This window comes from Nicotiana tabacum, chromosome 8 (genome assembly GCF_000715075.1).
Source record: "Nicotiana tabacum cultivar K326 chromosome 8, ASM71507v2, whole genome shotgun sequence".
Taxonomy (NCBI): Eukaryota; Viridiplantae; Streptophyta; class Magnoliopsida; order Solanales; family Solanaceae; genus Nicotiana; species Nicotiana tabacum.
Window position 1 is genome coordinate 38,802,687 of NC_134087.1, and position 15,760 is coordinate 38,818,446.

Consider the following 15,760-nt stretch of genomic DNA (forward strand, 5'->3'; position numbering starts at 1 on the left):
GGCTCTGATGGCTTTCTTTCATTTTTTAATAAAAATCTTATATTGTACTTTTTTATCATACAAGAGTCAATACTAATATTTTGTTAAGAAAAAAATTAACTATAAAAATAATATTATTAATTAAGAAAATGGGGCCACAAAAGCTGGAGGGCCTAAAGCCTTTGCTTTAGTGGCTTGACCCTCCAGCCGGCCTGGCGATAAGATATTGTTCAGAATCACCACTAATAATTCCTGTTAATCAACTCCTCATATCTATTTTCCATCAAATGTTAACACCCTTTCATATGACCAAGTCGCCAAGGAAAATGGGTAAAAAGCCTCCATTAAAAGTGTCAAAACGAAAATAATGCCAACTGTTAGGATCGAAAATTCGGATAGTGCGGAATTTAGCCAATGTTAAAATGATAATCACAAAGACAATGCAAGTTGATAATAATTGTAGTTAAAGTAGATAAAGAAGATACCAATTTAACGTGGTTCGGTCAGTATGACCTACGTCCACAAACGGAGAGGAGCAATTTCACTAGAACAACAAGAGTACAAAATTAGAGTAAATACTCTAATTAATCCCAAATACCCCAAGAGAATAACCCAAAAGATCACTCAAAAGAAAAGGTTCACACAAGTGTTTCCCAACACTCACCTCTATTACAAAATACTCTTAATAAATAAAGGATGAGAAAGAAAGACAAGGGTGAAAAGCTCTTGAATTAGAGTGTCTACAAATGAGGAGAAGCTCCTCTATTTATAGCAAGAAATCCTTGGCCTCTAAGTTTGTTACAGTAGATATGATGTCATGGCAAATGTGTCATATACCTCTCTTTCTTCCTCTGACTGCGGTGACTAAGCAACTAATAACTTAAAACGAGCAGCAGGAGGGATACTAACTGGTTTAGCATCTTTCATGCGAAACCTCTCCAAGACTTTCTCCAAGTACTTCTTCTGGGTCAGGAATACCCTGTTGGCTCCGCGGTCTCTTTTGATCTCCCAGCGAAGGATTTTCTTAGCTGCTCCCAAATCTTTCATCTCAAATTCACTTTTAAGCTGACTTTTCAAATTATGAATTTCTGTCAAATTCTTAGTAGCAATGAACATGTCGTCAACATATAGTAATAAGTATACAAATGAACCATCATTTAACTTCTGAAAGTAAACAAAACTATCATACATGCTACTCGAATAACCATGACCCAACATAAAGGAATCAAACCTTTTGTACATGCTCCTCGCTTAACCTGTTTTCCTGTTTGCTTCTCCATCAAAACCTTCCTTTGTTTGAAAGTTAAGAAAACATTTTTTTTTTCTATTTTTCAGGAAATAAACCCAAACTTTCCTTGAATAATCATCGATGAAAGTTAACATATACCTGACACCACCTTTTAAGATCTGAATGAATGTAATCCAAAGTACCTTTTGTTCTATGAATTGCTGGAGATTTGAAGCTGATTATTTTTTCATTCCCAAACACACAGTGTTCACAGAACTCTATATTTTCGATAATTTGGCCACATAAGAGACCTCTTTTGCTAAGGATGAAAATACTTTTCACTCATATGCCCCAATCGCATATGCCATAATTTGGTGATGTTCAGATTTATCTGATATTGAAACTACAGAAGCAACTGTAATAGTAGATCCCAATAGAGTATACAACGTACCAGATCTGCATACTTTCATGATCACAAGAGCAGTATGAGAAAGTTTCAGAACTCCACCTTCACCTATGTACTTGCACCTAAGAGATTCTAGAGTGCCCAAAGAAATGAGATTTTTCTTCAAGTTATGAACGTGTCTAACATTGGTGAGAGTTCTCACCACACCATCGTGCATTTTGATTCGAACTATACCTTTTACAATAATTTTTCAGGCAACATTATTGCCCATCAAGACAACTCCATCTCCAATAGATTCATATATGGTAAATAAATCCCGATTGAGATACATATGATAAGAACAACCCGAATCTAAAATCCACTCATTGTTAGATTTGAAACTATTATTAGTTTCTAAAAAAATATTTCCTCAGTCTCATCAACAACTACACTTGCTTCGGCAGTGTCAGTATGCTCATTTTTTCTTTTCTGTATGCTTTTCTTTGTTTTTCAATTTAAAGCATTCGGAAATAATGTGACATTTCTTATGACAGTATTTGCACATGACATTTCTGTATCTAGATTTTGACCTTGATTTAGGTCTCTCACTATTTGAATCTTTCTTACTGGATCTACCTCTTATGAACAAGCCTTCCCCTTGGTTCCCACTAGTTTCCCAGTAATATCTCTATCTATTTGTTCTTTTGATTTCAAAATAGATTTGATATCTTTATAAGAGATATTATCCTTTCCATAAAGCATTGTATCTCTTATATGTTTAAACAACTGGGGTAAGGAAATAAGCAATAACACAACTTGATCCTCATCTTTGATTTCAGCATCTATGTTACTTAAATCCATAAGAAGGGAATCAAAAGTATCAAGATGTGTAAGTATAGATGTACCTTCAGCTATATAAAAAGTGTAGAGTTTTTGCTTTAGGTAAAGCCTGTTTTATACTGTCCTTTTCATATATAGGATTTTCAACTTTTCCCATACGCCTTTGGCTGAGCTTTCTGCAGCAACTTCACGCAAAACCTCATTTGAGAGATTTAAAATAATACCTGCTTTTGCCTTTTTGTCTATGAGGTCAAACTCTTGTCCGTCATTTTATCCGGCTTCTTCTCCTTTCCTTGTAATGCTAAATCTAAACCATCCTAAATTAGGATAGCTTTCATCTTTAATTTCCACATTCCGAAGTTTGCACATCGATCAAATTTCTCAACATAAGTATTTGTTAGAGTCATTTTGGCTATTTAAACTAACCTGGTTAGATCTGGCTCTTATCCCAATTTGTTAGGAATGGAAACCCGGATAGTGCGGAGTTTAGCCAAACAATGTTATAATGACAATACCAAAGATAATGCAAGTTGATAATAACGGTAATTAAAGGAGCTAAACAAGATACCAATTTAACGTGGTACGGTAAGTGTGACGTACATCCACAAGCGAAGATGAGCAATTTCACTAGAACAACAAGATAAAAGAGACCCCAAAATTAGATTAAATACTCTAATTAATCCCAAATACCCCAAGAGAATAACCCCACAAAATTAATCCAATGAAAGAGTTCACACAAGTATTTTCCAACACTCAATTCTCTTACAAAATACTCTTAATAAATAAAGGAAGAGAAAGAAAGACAAGAGTGAACAACTCTTGAATTGGCGTGTCTACAAACGAGGAAAAGTTCATCTATTTATAGCAAGAAATCCTTGACCTCTAAGTTTGTTATAATAGACATGATGTCATGGCAAATGTCATGAAAACTTGGTCCCCAAGTTCATTCCTTCACCGTGTATTCTTGTAAATAGGCTTATTCCTATATGAGATGGCCCCACTTGAAAAGAAGCCACATTAATGGCCATATTTCACCAACTATAAGGGAATGTCTATGTATTTGGCCTTTTATGAATGTTTTGGTCTAATCTCCCTTCATTTTCTATTTTATTTTTGGTTTTCCTAAAAATACAAAACTAGCTTATTATGGTGGCTATGTTTGTAATCGCTTGTTATAATTAGCAAACTACTATTTTTTCAAATTAAATTTAATATTTCCTGACCCGTGTAGAGCGAAATGTGCTCTTAAATCGAAAAAAGATCAAGTCTGACACCTGAAAATTGTAGTTGCTTCATTCAAATAGTAGAAGCAATCAGTAAAATTCATTAAAACCCCTGAATACAGAAAATTTCAAAGAAGTGTTCACAAGCTATAATGCGCTAAACACTTTCTAGTTCAGCAAAAAATTACATATAATCCACAAAAGTACAAACTAGGAAAGGGTATGTAAACTACCATGGTGAACATACACTAGACTACAAATGCTTAAGTAGTTTGTCAGGCCCCAAACTCGGGGAGCGCGAGCGGCGCTCAACCGAGTGAATCCAGTTGAGCAAGCCTATTAGATTCTTTCTATCCAAACTCACTCATGAATAAAGAGAAGACATATTTTCATTAATTAGATAATAGGGAGATCATGTGTACATTGCCAAATCATTTCCATTAGTTACTTCATTTTTAGAACCTCAAAATACACACATTTTCAGGGTTTGAAGTGGAACAAGTGATTCAATCACAATATAAATTGTTTGGCTTTTCCAACACCAATATACAACTCATACTATGTCTACGGAGCCTCTAAAAGATACAAAAAAAATATCATGATAGTGCCAATAAAAAGGCTCCGTCTATATCTCAAAACGTGGTAATAATATGAACAAAAGATACAATACATGACCCCAGGATGAAGTAAGGCTCACCAACTCTGCTGGGAAGAGGGTGTATCACTATCGCTGATCAACACCGTCTGCTATGGGACCACCTACATCCATTTAAAGATGTAGTACCTCCGGCAAAAGGGACGTTAATACTTGTCAAATAGTACTAGTATGTATAACTAAACACCATCTCAATAAAACGAATAATAATACAAGGGAAAAACAATCATGAAACCAATAGAAGCCTCAAACAATACCAAAACATCAAGTTAGGAACCACATAAATTTTCAAGTAAATTTCCATGATTTTTGGTTGGAAGATCTTTAATACCAATATACTATCATTCACAATACCACCATACTTTTACACGGAGTCCGATCGCAACCCGATCGTCTAGGTTGTCTCATTTGATACATCCACCACAATCACAATTTCTATTTTAAGTTCCAGCATAGTCACCACCATGTGAGGCATGGCGTCCGATCACCGCCCGATCGGCTAGGCCGTCTCACCCGAGACATTACCAATTATCGCACATCATACACCATTCACATCTTTTCGATTCATTGGCAATAGTGGCCACAATTATAATGTCATCCTTGGAACTTGGCCGTATTTCATATTCCGTACTCACCTTATTCATTTTCAAACATCATCATCATTGTCAAAAACAAAGCCTTTCAACTCAAGACATTAAGTACACATGTGAGCAATTACGAGTCTTAGATATATAGAGATTTTTAAATAATTTGGCATAAAAACCTTCATTCAAACTTGACTTGAAGTTGTAACATTTATAACACACAGTCCATACTTTGAACATATTCTCAAGTGATAACATAGCATGATAAAAGCACTTTGGAACACATATTGAACATATCTTCCACCACAAGTTTATTCGGAATAGCCAATTTTATAATGATCAATTTGGGACCAATTACAATAATGATTTGAAGAGGATTTCATGAATTGTACGGACTTAAAATACCCACGTAAGGTGAATCACATTGGGATGCTATAAAATAAGATTATTGAGTACAACATCTCCCCCTAAGTGGATAAGGAAAGTCACTTCAAATATTCCTCGATGCAACATAAGCCTTAATGGCAATGTATTACATAAGAAGTTTCAAGTCATTAATGGAAGATTGTAGATCAACATTGAGGTGAATCGACAACGGATGGATAAAAGATACAAAGTACGAGATGAGATTAGGGCATCATTCTTAAGATGAACATTAATGAAAAAGTGTTAAAAGACTTAGCTTTATGCATATAGGATAAACAACGAGAGTAACCTGGAGTTTGGTCACAGACCTCAGTAACAATAAATCGAAGTAAGTGTAATGGTATAGTATGGCCAACTTAGATGTAATAAAGCTAATGACGCCTAGAGGGTCAGCTTGACATAATTTTGTATATCTTCACAAAATGAGGCCTAGGGATTGGCTAAGAGCTGGAGGAAAGAGGATAGAAGCATCGCATAGGCGCACATACAAAGTTAGAGTCGTACATGCTACATGACAGAAGGTAGCAACAGTTACGAGATTAGAAGCATTCCGACTACAAGTCGTGGTATGAGAAAGAGGCTCAAAAGGGGGAATGTCCTGGACTTTGGATTTATTCACATAACAGTTGCCTAGATGGCAAGGAGAGTACTAAAGTATTCGGAAGACATAGGTTATGAAAATGATAAGTGCATCAGCCAAAATTCGAGGACGAATATTCCAAAGGGGGGAATAATGTTACACCCCATGTGTTCGTACGTGAAAATAAGCCATAAGTAAATTGATGAAAGATCGGAAAGGAGATGTTACATCCCACATTTAGTTGTTAAAGTTTCGCCGTAAGTTAATCGACATAAGTTCAGGAAGGAAATTATTTTGAGATTACAAGTATTATGCTATTTCAAATAAGTGATAAGTAAATTCGTGAAGGTGAGAGGGTAAGCGAATCGAAGAAAATAAGTTTCGTCAAAGTTTGGCAATTTGGGATAAAATACGGTCTGAGCTATAATACCCTATATTTATGGACTAGTGCCATACAAGGTACCCCATGAACACGATAGTAGGATACGTAAAATATGTTAAAAGTGAGTAGTATTTTAAGTAATGTGAGATAATTTTTAATTATGTGGGTAACAGGATATTAGCTAATTAACTAATGAGTTATGAGATAAAGATTAAAACCCCTCACCCCCACGTGGCAGCATGCCACTACCTAAACATATGACTCTTAGTCATTATGGGTTATGTGACCTAATGTATTAAATACAAAACACTTCATTCTAATGTGTTAAATACAAAACACTACAAAACACTTTATTTCTAATGTGTTAAATACAAACACTACAAAGTAGACGTTAAAATTTATATAAATAAGAATTCATAGCACCTTCAACCAATTCCTACAAGAATTCTAATGTTAGCAACCTCAATCCAACGAGATTTCTTAGCACCTTAGCAACATGAGATTTTCTAATTCTAAGGGAGTACGGTGCAATCTTTCTCAAGAATATCATACGGATTTTTCCTATTCCAGGTAGGGTTGTTCACGGTTCGGTTTGATTGGTTTTTGATTAAAACCAATACCAAACCAATTTAATTGATTTTTAAAAATTTAAAACCAAAACCAAACCAAATTAAATACAAACCATCGGTTTGGTTGTTATTGGTTTGGTTCGGTTTTTCGGTTCTTAGTAAGCTAGTAATAAGCCGATAATAGTGAAACAACACTATACAATAATCTGAAAATAATTTGCTAAATTTATGCTTTTTATATATTTCTTCCGGAACTGAAAGTTTATTTACCTCTTTATATGAAAAGAATGAACAAAAAAACAAACTAAAAGTTCGCTTTCTCAAGCTTTAGCCACTGTAGTCCTGCAATTTAAGTTTGCTTTCTTTACTCTTATGGTAGGATTTTTTAAACTCTTCTGTTAGGCAAAAGTATGTGCGGAGGGTTAGAGAATTAAAGTCTCTTAAGAAAAAGAAAATTGGGCGATTCCTATTATTTTGGGCTTAGGCAATCTTTTAAGATATAAGTAGGATAAATCAAAATTCAAAATAACAATTAAATTGCATAAATTTTTTTAAAAAATTATTTAGAAAAAGATATTATATTGTATATAATTAAACTGTTTGGTTTGGTTTATTTTTCGGTTTTTTATAATAGAACCAAAACCAAACCAAATATTATCGGTTTTTAAAATTTAAAACCAAAACCAATCCAAATCAAAAAAATATCGGTTTACTTAATCGGTTTGGTTTGGTTTTCGGTTTGGATGGTTTTCCGTCAAATCGTGAACAACCCTAACTCCAGATATGATAAGGCTAAACCTTTCCTTCATTTTGGCATGATCCAGTAACTACATATGTTTGATAACGAGACATAAAGAGAAGTTCATACTCCCAAATTTATACATTATCCTAGTCTCATAAGTTACAATATTCTCCCTTATCTGGACTTTATGTTCAATTGAGTATTGTCTTCTTCTAGTCAAGAGAGCAGAGAATCTATATATACAGTATTACAGTATTTTCACTATCATCAAGCTATAATCGATGGACATGCCCTTATTGGGCAACCTCAGATCAGTTGGTACGTTATATACCGAGTCTACTGTGGCCGAGCGCCTATGAGTGAGCCAAGCATGATTGAGATACAAAGCCTAGTATGGCCGGACGCCTATGAGCGAGCCTAATACGGCAAAGAAGTTATATATATATATATATAGGACAAGACAACTATTATACTTACTATATTGAGAGAGTTGAGTCAGTATCAACAGGTGAGCATATCTTCAGATTATATTTGACTCCCAATTACTTTCAGTTATTGTATTATCAGTTCAGTTTTAGCTTTTAGTATATTGCCTTACATACTCGGTACATTATTTCGTTCTGACGTCCCTTTTTCGGGGGCGCTGCATTTCATGTATGCAGGTTCAGACAGACAGACGAGTAGACCTCCTTCTGCTTGACCGGTAAGCTCCATGCCCTTTTTAGTTTCCGTGTCACGACCTGGATTTTTCCACCCTCGGGAGTCGTGATGGCGTCTACTAATGAGAGCTAGGCAAGCCAACCCTTAACTACCTTTTTCATTAACAAATTACTTCTTTTAACAATTATCAGTGATAGCATGAAAACAACGGGATTAAATAAACAAGCGGAAGACCTAAATTAAAGCAACTAAACAATAATGCGAAAGTCAACATATGCCTCTACCCAAGAACTGGTGTCACATCACTCACGAACTAATAAGAGTACTAAATACAACCGTTTGAAAGAAATATAGCACTGTTTGTCTCGAATACATGAGATAACAGAATGAAATATAACATAGAGGAGACGCCAGGCATGCGGATGCCTGCAAGGCTACCTCGGTGTCTCGGTGGACTGAAGGCTGGTTCCCGCGCTACTGCTACTGTCCAGTACCTGGATCTATGCAAAAGAGCACAAAGTGTAGTATCAACACAACTAACCCCATGTGCTGGAAAGTGCCTAGCCTAACCTCGGCGAAGTAGTGACGAGGCTAGGACCAGACTACCAAATAACCTGTGCAATTCAAATATCTATATGTACAACGGAAAAGAAATACATGCAATAATCAATCAATGTGGGAAGGGGAAACATGCTGTGGGGAGGTAACAGTTCCAAATAGAAAACCTCAATAAAAGAAAGAAACAACAAAGCCAAAATATCATCAAGAATCAAAATTCAATGATTTGCACGGCATCACCCTTCGTGCTTTTACTCTCATCCTCACCCAAACAATATTTATAATAAAAATGTGCACGACATCACCCTTTGTGCTTTCACTCTCGTTCTCACCAAATCAATCGTATCATAATAATGTGCACGACATCACCCTTCGTGCTTTTACTCTCTTTCCTCACCACATAGTCAATGAATATCGGTACAGAATGGTACATCATACGACACGACATCACCCTTCGTGATTTACACTCTTTCCTCATAATAGCAAACAATGCACGGTATTACCCTTCGTGCTTTAACACTCTTCCTCACCCAAATAACAATCACAAACAAAGGGGCAAAGGAGTAGACAAATAATGGTAGAAATCCCGGCAAGGGACTACAAATAAACAGCTAAATCCCGGCAAGGGAACAATATCAATAAATCTCAACATCCTGGCAAGGGAGATAATCAACAAAGCAACAAACATCCCGACAAGGGAACAATTCAATAACTCTTTCTCTTTCTTTCACTTCTTACTTTATAACTCTCTTTACCACTTGAGTCAATGCTCCAAAGGGTTCAATTATCTCATATACTTTCACAATTCATATTATAACTCAAGCCAATGCTCCTCGAAGTTCAAAGATCACAATTTCTTTCACTTGCTTTTTACAGCATATAGAAATCATCATTAAGGCATGAAAGAAACAACAAAAATCAGAATATTCGCAATATAAAGACTCACGGTCATACTAGACATCAACGTATAGATACTCGTCACCATGCCTGTACGTCGTACTCGACAATTAGCACATAGCAAATAAGACTCAACTCCTAATCCCTCAAGCTAAGGTTAGACCAAACACTTACCTCAAACTTTCACGGCCAAGTCAATCCTCAATTACCGCTTTTCCTCTCGAATTTGGCTCCAAATCGATTGTACCTATACAATAATGACTTCAATACATCAATAAATGCTAAACAATGCGAACCCAATGCCTAATTATAGCTTTCTAAGAATTCTTCCCAAAATCCCAAAAATCGACCCTGGGCCCGCTTGGTCAAAACACGAGGTTCGGACCAAAATCAAATCACCCATTCACCCACGAGCCCGAATATATAATTTATTTTCAAATTTGACCCCAAAACAAGGTCTAAATCTAGAAAAATCAAAAAGCCCTAACTCAACCCAATTCCCTAATTTCTACCCTTAATTACATGTTTTAGGCCTAAAAATTCAATAGATGTTGATGAAAATTGAAGGAAATAAGTTAAAGATTACTAACCCAAGAGTTTATGGTGAAAGGATGCTTCAAAAGTCGCCCTAGAACTTTGGAGAAGAAAGAGTTTGTGAAGTTTTGTGAAAATCCCGTAATGGTTCTGTTTTGGGGTTTTAAAATAACTGGGCAAAATTGCCCTTCGCGTTCGCGATGGGCAACTCGCGTTCACGATGGTCCAGGTCTGAAGACCTTCGCGTTCGCGACACAGGGGCTCGCGTTCGCGGGGAGTAATCTCCTCGAGCCTCGCGTTCACATGCCATGTGCCGCGTTCGCGGTGAACAAATTTGGTGGCCCTTCCCCCTGTACCCTACGCGTTCTCGAGAGAAGGGACACTTTCGCGAAGGGTCTACCCCCCTCAGCTTCGCGTTCGCGTCACCAACTTCGCGTTTGCGAAGAAGAAAATGAACTCCTGGGAATTTTGCCTTTTCCGTTCGCGAGTGAGTCCACGCGAACGCGAAGAACAAATTCCCTGTGCACAACAGCAGAAAATCTGCAACACTTCTAAGGCCAAAAACCATTCCGAAACACTCCCGAGACCTCGGGGATCCTAACCAAACACACGTACTAACTCAACAATATCATACGAACTTATCCATTCGATCAAATTGCCAAACTAACCTCAAAAACAATGAATCAAACCTCAAAATCAAGAGTTTTTCTAAAATCTTCATCAAGTTCAAATTTAAGATTTCTAGTCCGAATCACGTCAAACGACGTCCGATTTTAACCAAACTTTACAGAAACATCTTAAATCATATATAAGACTTGTACCGGGCGTCGGAACCAAAATGCGGGCCCAGTACCAACTTGTTCTAATCAAATTTCATTTCAATTTTCCTTAACAATTTCAGAAAAACAATTTCCTTTAAAAATTTACTTCTCGGACTCGGGACCTCGGAATTCGATTACGGGCATACGCCCGAGTCCCATATTTTCCTACGGACCCTTTGGGATCGTCAAATTACAGGTCCGGGTCCATTTACCCAAAATGTTGACCGGAGTCAAATTTATTCATTTTAAACTCAAAACTTAGCATTTTTTTTATAGAATTTCGTATTTAAGTTTTCCCGCTACGCGCCCGGACTGCACACGCAAATTGAGGCAACTCTAAATGAGGTTTTCAAGGCCTCGGAAGCATAAAATATATAAGAAAACAGGTGATGACCCTTTGGGTCGTCACATTCTCCACCTCTAAAACAATCGTTCGTCCTCGAATGGACAAAAAAAGGAAGTACATGAGTCAGGGAATAGGTGAGGATAACGGCTCCACATGTTGGACTCGGACTCCTAGGTCGATACCTCAGGAGGCTGACCTCTCCACTGAACACGAACAGAAGGGAAACTCTTAGATCTCAACTGACGAACCTACCGGTCTAGAATAGCTACCGGCTCTTCATCATAGGACAAGTCCTTGTCCAACTGGACAATGCTGAAATCTAACACGTGGGATGGATCACCGTGATATTTTCGGAGCATGGACACATGAAAAACTGGATGCACGACTGATAAGCTCGGCGGCAATGCAAGTCTATAAGCCACCTCCTCCACTCGATCAAGAATCTTAAACGGACCAATGAACCTAGGGCTAAGCTTGCCCTTCTTCCCAAATCTCATCACGCCCTTCATAGGCGACACTCGGAGCAATACCTGCTCACCAGCCATAAAAGTCACATCTCGAACCTTATGATCTGCATAGCTCTTTTGCCTAGACTAAGCTGTACGAAGCCTATCCTGAATGATCCTGACCTTGTCCAAGGCCTCCTGAACTAGATCCGTACCCAACAACCGAGCCTCTCCCGGCTCAAACCATCCAACCGCAGATCAACACCGCCTACCATATAAAGCCTCATAAGGAGCCATCTGGATACTCGACTGGTAGCTGTTGTTGTAGGCAAACTCTGCTAAAGGCAAGAACTGATCCCACGAACCTCCAAAGTCAATAACACAAGCTCGGAGCATATCCTCCAATATCTGAATAGTCCGCTCGGACTGCCCGTCCGTCTGAGGATGAAATGCTGTACTCAACTCAACCTGGGTGCCCAACTCTCGCTGAACTGCTCTCCAAAAACGCGAGGTAAACTGTGTACCTCAGTCCGAAATGATAGATACCGGTACACCATGAAGGCAAACAATCTCCCGGATATAGATCTCAGCTAACCTCTCAGATGAATAGGAGACTGCCACAGGAATGAAATGTGCTAACTTGGTCAGCCTATCAACAATGACCCAAACTGCGTCGAACTTCTTCCGAGTCAGCAAAAGTCCAGTAACGAAGTCCATAGTGATCCGCTCCCACTTCCACTCGGGAAGCTCAATCCTCTAAAATAAACCACCAGGCCTCTGATGCTCGTACTTAACCTGCTAACAATTCAAACACCGTGCCACATATGCCACATATGCCACAATATCCTTCTTCATTCTACGCCACCAATAATACTGCCGAAAATCCTGATACATCTTCACGATGCCCAGATGAATAGAGTACCGGGAACTATGGGCCTCCTCTAAAATCAACTCCCTAAACCCATCCACATTAGGCACACAAACTCGACCCTGCAATCTCAAAACTCCATCAGCATCTAAGGTAACCTGCTTGGCACCTCCACGCTGCACCGTGTCTCTAAGGACACACAAATGGGGTTCATCAAACTATCGATCACGGATACGCTCCAATAACGAAGAACGAGCGACCGTGCAAGCTAATACTCAACTAGGCTCAGAAATATCCAGCCTCACAAATCGATTGGCCAAAGCCTGAACATCCAAAGCAAGCGGTCTCTCATCGACTGGAATATAAGCAAGACTGCCCATACTGGCTTACTTTCTACTCAAAGCATCGGCCACCACATTGACCTTTCCCGGGTGATATAAGATAGTGATGTCATAATCCTTCAACAACTCCATCCACCTTCTCTGCCTCAAATTCAACTCCTTTTGCTTGAATAAGTACTAAAGACTCTTGTGGTCAGTAAACACCTTACATGCCACGCCATACAAATAGTGCCTCAAAATCTTCAATGCGTGAACAATGGCTGCCAACTCCAAATCATGCACTGGATAGTTCTTCTCATGAATCTTCAACTGTCTCGAAGCATAGGCAATGACCTTGCCATCCTGCATCAACACTACACCAAGCCCAATACGAGAAGCATCACAATAGACTGTGTAAGGCCCTGAACCTGTAGGCAATACTAACATCGGTACCATAGTAAGAGCTATCTTAAGCCTCTGAAAGTTCGCCTCACACTCATCCGACCATTTGAACTGGGCACCCTTCTGGGTCAACCTGGTCATCGGGGCTACGATAGATGAGAACCCTCCACGAACCGATGATAGTAGCCTGCCAATCCCAAGAAACTCCGAATCTTTGTAGCTGATGCTGGTCTAGGCCAATTCTTGACTGCCTCAATCTTCTTCGGGTCAACCTGAATACCCTCTGCTGATACGACATGACCTAGGAATGCAACTGAACTCAACCAGAACTCACACTTCGAGAACTTCGCATATGGCTGACTATCCTTCAGAGTCTGAAGAACCACTCTGAGATGCTGCTCGTGCTCCTCCTGGCTATAGGAATATATCAAAATATCATCAATGAAGACAATCACGAACGAGTCCAAATAAGGCCTGAACACTCAGTTCATCAAATCCATAAAAGCTGCTGGGGCATTTGTCAACCCAAATGACATAACCAAGAACTCGTAATGCCTTTACCGAGTGCGGAATGCTGTCTTAGGGACATCGGATGCCCTAATCCTCAACTGATGGTAGCCAGACCTCAAGTCTATCTTTGAAAATACCTTGGCACCCTGAAGCTGATCGAACAAATTATCAATCCTCGGCAATGGATACTTATTCTTGATTGTAACCTTGTTTAACTGCCGGTAATCAATGCACATTCCCATCGAACCATCCTTTTTTTAACAAACAACACCGGCGCACCCCAAGGCGAAATGATGGGTCTAATAAAACCTTTCTCAAGCAAGTCTTTCAACTGCTCCTTCAACTCCTTCAACTCTGGCGGGGCCATGCGGTATGGCAGAATAGAAATGGGCTGGGTGCCCGGAGCCAAATCGATGCAGAAATTAATATCTCTGTCCGATGGCATCCCCGGCAGGTCTGAAGGGAAAACCTCAGGAAACTCACGAACCATGGGCACGGAATCAATAGAAGGAACCTCAACACTAGAATCACGAACATATGCCAAATAGGCCAAACACCCCTTCTTGACCATACACCGAGCCTTCACATACGAAATAACACTGTGGGTAGAATGATCATGAGTCCCTTTCCACTGTAAACGAGGCAAATACGGTAAGGTTAAGGTCACAGTCTTGGCATGACAATCCAAGATAGCATGGTAAGGTGATAAACAGTCCATCCCCAATATAACATCGAAATCGACCATGTCTAAAAGCAACAAATCCAGGCGAGTCTCAAGACCCCCATTCACCATAATACAAGAACGATGGACTCGATTGATCATGATAGAATCACCCACCGATGTAGACACATATACAAGAATACTCAATGATTCACTAGGCATGACCAGGTACGATGCAAAATAAGATGACACATACGAATACGTAGACCCTGGATCAAATAGCACTGAAGCATCTCTATCACAAACCAGAATGGTACCTGTAATGACTGCATCTGAAGCCTCAGCCTCGGGCCTTGCTGGAAGGGCGTAACATTGGGGCTGGGCCCCACCACCCTGAACTACCTCTCTGGGACGGCCTGCTGTTGGCTGGCCTCCACCTCTAGCGGCCTGAGCTCCACCTCTAGGACCTTTACCTCCACCTCTAGCACCTCTACCCCCACCTCTAACTGGCTGGGCGGGCTGTGGAACACCTGGTTCCTGTACCATAACACGAAAACCCTGATGTTGAGAGCTACCTGGTGCTCGAGGGAAAAACCTGACAATATGACCCGGATCACCATAAGTGTAACAAGCCCTCGGCTGCTGAGACTGCTGGCCCTGTCGACTTGAATGAGCAACTCGGAAACTCTAAAGCGGTGGTGCATTGATGAGAGCTGGTGGTGCACTGTAAGACTGTTGATCAGAATAATGCGTCTGAGAACCAGGACCACCTGAAGTACCATGTGAGACTTGGAGATCTGACTGAAAGGGCCTAGGAGGATGGCCTTTACCATATGAATCTCTACCTCCAAACGAGGTACCACTGAATCTGCTTGAATGACAGGGCCTCTTATCCGACCCATGACCACCTTCTTGTGATAGAACCATCTAAACTCTGCGGGCCATATTGGCCGCTTCCTGAAAGGTGATCTCACTCCCGGCCTCCTTGGCCATCTTAAGACGAATTGGCTGAATAAGACAATCAATAAACCTCCTCACCCTCTCTCTCGGTGGGAAGTATGACAAGAGCATGGCGAGCTAGATCGATGAACCTGGTCTCATACTGGGTGACCGTCATGGAACCTTGCTGGAGGCACTCAAACTG